This window comes from Ictalurus punctatus, chromosome 7, assembly GCF_001660625.3.
Source record: "Ictalurus punctatus breed USDA103 chromosome 7, Coco_2.0, whole genome shotgun sequence".
NCBI classification, from domain to species: Eukaryota; Metazoa; Chordata; class Actinopteri; order Siluriformes; family Ictaluridae; genus Ictalurus; species Ictalurus punctatus.
In genome coordinates, this window is record NC_030422.2 from 12,642,132 (window position 1) to 12,647,599 (window position 5,468).

The window sequence follows — 5,468 nt, forward strand, 5'->3', positions numbered from 1 at the left end:
GCTCGCTTTGCCAAAATAGCAGCACTGAGTGTTCACCTGTAATGCTTGATGAGATACAGAAGAATACAGGTAAAGGAATATGATACTTCTAAATACAGAAACTTTCCAGACCCTCCAGGGTTCTAAGTCTTCAGTTAAAGCCACAGGTTTTCAATGTGGTTTAGGTCATGGGGGTGACCAGGTGATATGATTTCCTGGGTTTCATGTGGGGATTTGGATGTACTGTATTTTTTGAGTCATTTTTCATTCTGCTAAAATAGCAAACTATAACCCAGTTTTAACCTATTGGCAGATGCAGCCAGATGTTCATTTAAAGTCTCCTGCTACTTCATGGAATCTGCAATGCCATGTATATAAAAGTTTCCTATGGTATGGCATATGGAGGAAATACAGCCCCACAATATTCTTATCTTCCACCATACTTAGTAGGGATCAGGTTCTTGAGGGATTGCTGCCAAAATGCTATATTTTTGTCTCATCTAATCATACAACCTGTGTCCAAGTACTACATACCACTGTATGTGCTTACATATGAGGATATAGGAACATAACGTCTTGCTGGCATGGAGGTGGCATTGAATTATATATTTGGAGACTTGGTGACCCCAAAATACCCTCTTCTGCAAATCTCCAATTGTGAAAAATTTGCCTCTAACCACCTTCTGCAAGTGTCTGGGGTAAATACACTTGCATTAAGTTGCAGACAATTTCATTAATGCTCTGGTTGTTTTAATCATCTTAATTATTGTCCTAACAGTGGATATGGTTATTTTCAGTCCCATAGCTACAGTATTTTTTATAGCCATTGCTTAAAAGTCAACAGACATTTGTATCATTTTACTTGTCTATTCTTTAATCTTATTAATCTAATGTTGAGAAATAATTAAGGAAATTTGGCCCCTGTGTATTTATAACCTACTGTAGTGAAACAGAAAGTCATGAATGACTGCTTCATTATACTTCAGTTATAGGTTAGATAAATTGCTCTTTCATGCTTTAGTGTGAGATTAGGCTTAATAACCATTTTACCCATCTTTACCAAGGGTACCAATGATTCTGGATCTGATTGTAAGCACATTGTGGGAATATTTTACTCATGTACAGTGGTGCTTGAAAGTTTGTGAACCTTTTAGAATTTTCTATATGTCTGCATAAATATGACCTAAAACATCACACAAGTCATAAAAGTTGGCAAAGTGAACCCAATTAAACAAATGAGACAAAATATTATACCTGGTCATTTACTTTTCAATGAAAACAATCCAATATTACATATCTGTGATTGGCAAAAGTATGTGAACCTTTGCTTTTAGTATCTGTTACGGCCCCCTTGTGCACCAATAATTCCAACTAAACATCTGCTGCTTGGATGAATTTTAGCCCATTCCTCAGAACAGAACAGCTTCAACTCTGGGATGTTGGTGGGTTTCCTCACATTAACTTTTTGCTTCAGGTCCTTCCACACTACTATTTGATTAAGGTCAAGACATTGACTTTGCCATTTCCAAACATCTTTGGTAGAACAACTTAAGGTCAATGACTTGCTGCGTGACTCACATTCTCTTGAGATTCAGATCACAGATAGATGTCCTGATATTTTCTTTTAGAATTCACTGGTATAATTCAGAATTCATTGTTCCATCGGTAATGGCAAGTTGTCCCAGCCCAGATGTAGCAAAACAGGCCCAAACCATGATACTACCACCACCATGTTTCACAGATGATATAAGGTTCTTATTCAGTGTTTTCCTTTCTCCAAACATAATGCTTTTCATTTAAACCAAAAATTCTATTTTGGTCTCATCCATCCACAAAACATTTTTCCAATAGCCTTCCAGCTTGATTGTTAGCAAACTGCAAAAGGGCAGCAATGTTCCTTTGGGAGAGGAACATTAGCTTTCACCTTACAATCCTGCCATACAACATTGTTGTTTTCCTGCAGTGTTTTCCTGATGGTGGACTCATGAACATTAACATTGGCCAATGTGAGAGAGGCCTTTAGGTGCTTAGAAGTTACCCTGGTTCCTTTGTGACTTTGCGGACTATTACAGGTCTTGAACTTGGAGTGATCTTTGATGGTCGACCACTCCTGTGGAGGGTAACATCCATCTTCTACCGCTTACTCCTTCTTCAGGGTTGCGAGGGAACCTGGAGCCAATCCCAGGGAGCATCGGGCAAAAGGCGAGGTACAACCTGGACAGGGTGCCAGTCCATCGCAGGGCACAACCACATACACATTCACACACTCATTCATACACTACGGACACGCCAATCAGCCTGCCATGCATGTCTTTGGAATGGGGGAGGAAACCGGAATACCCGGAGGAAACCCCCGCAGCACGGGGAGAACATGCAAACTCCACACACACATGGCCCCGGCGGGAATCGAACAGCGGACCCTGGACAACGTGCTAACCACTAAGCCACCGTGGAGGGTAACAATGGAGGGTAACAAAGGAGGGTAACAATTAAATTTCCTCCATTTGTAAGCTGTCTGACTGTGGAGTCCAAACTCCTTAGAGATGGTTTTGTAACCTTTTCCAGCCTGATGAGCATCAACATGAGGTCCTCAGAAATCTCATTTGTCCATGCCATAATACACTTCCACAAACATGTGCTGTGAAGTTCAGACTCTGATAGATCCCTGTTCTTTAAATATAACAGGGCCTTACTCACACCTGATTTTCATCCTATTGATTGAAAACACCTGACTCTAATTTCACCCTCAAAATAAACTGCTAATCCTAGAGGTTTTCATACATTTGCCACTCACGGATATGTAATATTGGATCATTTTCCTTAATAAATAGATGACAAATGACTAGTTTGTTTAAATGGGTTCTCTTTGTCTATTTTCAGCACTTGTGTAAAAAATCTGATGATGTTTTAGGCCATATTTATAAAGATATATTAAAAACTGACAAATTTTCAAGCACCACTGTATAAAGGTGTATGTGCACTTTTAGTTTGCTTTTTTAAAAGCAAAAAGCATTGTTAATATTTTAGGGAAAACATTTTGATGCATATATTATTTATTCTCAGGTCATTCTATTTGTGGAAAAAAAATCCAAAGACCTTTAAGCTAAATTTTATTATTTAACTGCATTGCAACGATGATGAAATAAGCTTCAGATTGCTTGATATCATTGTTAAAAGTGGTGGTTAAGAGGGCAAAAATATCAAGCCAGAAAAACCTACCATTAGAACCCAGGGTTACTTTTCTGTTGCTTTTTCATGCACCTCTCCCATGTCTTTGTCAAAGCTACCCTTAAGTCATCTCAAGAGAGGTATCTGCATTGCTTTTCAAAGAAAATCCAAGCTGGGCTCACAGAGAGGCACAAAGTCTCAATTGTTCCCTCTTGAATTATTTGGATACAAATACATAGTAATTCTGTGACACCCAGCTGCAAGTCATTAACACCTCCACAATTTTCAAGTTGTGTACCATCTGGTGTTCCCTAATGGCTCTAAAGCAAGTCAAATGGTCAGTCTGCTTCTTAATGCACATTAAAATCTAATTTGCAAAGCGATACTTTTTCTTTTTCTTTTTCTTTTTTTTCTTTTTCTTTTTTTTTTTTTTACCAGAAAAAAAGGTTTGACATTTTTTCTTAATAATTAAGAACAGTTAAGAATTAGCATTCAATTATATTAATCATAAGAGTCCCCAACAAATAGATTGTTATGCTTAAAATATATTTTTTAAAAAAACCCAATAGATATACTGTTCAAAAAGAAGCAAAAATGTTTTTGGACACTTCATATTATTCTGGTTGTCACAGGTAATTCATAGTAAATGTAATGAACTATTAGCTACATGGGGTTACTCTGCTTCCTGTTTTGAGAAAAGGTCTAGTATAATCTTTTTGTTCCTAATAGCCCACTGCATTTGGTTGTTTTTTTTAAAGGACTTGTGAACGAAAACAGAGATGGCACAGGCAGACCCAGAAAGACTAATAACAGATTGTTCAAGATAATTGTACAAAACAGGAACATTAAGCATGGTTACAGCGGGAGATTAAAGCAGTGGAAATCATTCATCCGCATCAAAAATAGGATATTTGCAGGAGAACATGCACAGAAAGACAGCAGCTTCTGGAGAACTTTCTTATTTTCAAGTGAATCTAAATTTAACCTCCATGAATCTGATGGTAGAGTGTTTGTGCCAAGAAAGTAATTCCAGTCAAAGTGCATGGTGGTGGAAATGTTAAAGCCTGGGGCTGTTTTTCCCTACAGTTAGTGTTGGTGAGCTTGTGTTCATTGATAGAATCATGAACTTAGAAATGTACAGAGGCATTATGGATGCAGAAATCAGTGAAGAAATTATGCAAGAAGTGTTTTTTTCAGCAGGATAATGATCCAAAGTATACTAACTGCCCTTTCTTTGCCAAAAAGTAATTTCATCTTAGATTGCCCCATCCACCACCCCCACATCAAGAGAACTAAAGAAACATTAAAGGAGCTGCAGGAATATCTGACAAGTACTGATTACTGTGCATGTGACAACAATTTCTCATATTCTTCACGTGTCTGGGCTATGGGCTAGGGTGGTTAGACTGAAGCCCTTTCTCACAAAAAACATAACATTACATCTATCTTTATTCAGAGTGACATACATTGATCTCATATACACTGTTGAGGGTTAAGGGCCTTGCTCATAGGCCCATTAACAGCAGCTTGGCAGTGCTGGGATTTGAACTTGTGACCTTCCAATCAGTAATTTGACAGCTCAACCACTGAGCTACCACTGACTCTAGCCCAACTAAATCAATCCAAAACCATGTGGCAACCTGTATTATGGTCTGATGAGACCAATTCAAAAGGTATAATAATTCCATAACTCCAAAAAGTATGTTTGGCACAAAAAGAAACAAAAAAACAAAACAAAAATACATCACCAAAAGAACACAAACCTCTTGGTGAAGCACGGCTGCATTTCTTCAGCTGCAACTGGGGCTTTTTTCAGGGTGGAAGGAATCACTCATAGTTACAAATACCAGTCAATTTTGTTGCAAAACCTTTATGCTCCTGCTAAAATTCTTCAGATGAAGGGAACTTTCACATTTCATCATGACAACAATAGGAAGCACACCTCCAAATCAACAAAGGAATGGTGTCACCCAAACCAGATCAGGTTTTGGAATGGTCCAGCCAATCCAGGTTTTTTTTTTTACATTACAAAAATATACATTGTGTGTGTGTGTGTGTGTGTGTGTGTGTGTGTGTGTGCGTGTGTGTGTGTGTGTGTATGCGTGCGTGTGTAAGGCACATTGCGTTTTTCATTTCATTTAGATTCAGATTTTTTTTTCTGCGATTGTGTGTTCTCATCTATACAGAAATAGTGCTAGTGCCCTCTGGTGGTGATTTGGCCTATCACTGTCCTTAATATTTCAGCCAGCCATCATTCAGTCAAGATTTTTCTTGTTTCTCAGTGACAGTAACAGTTTAGGTCACATTAAGTGTCTTTGAAA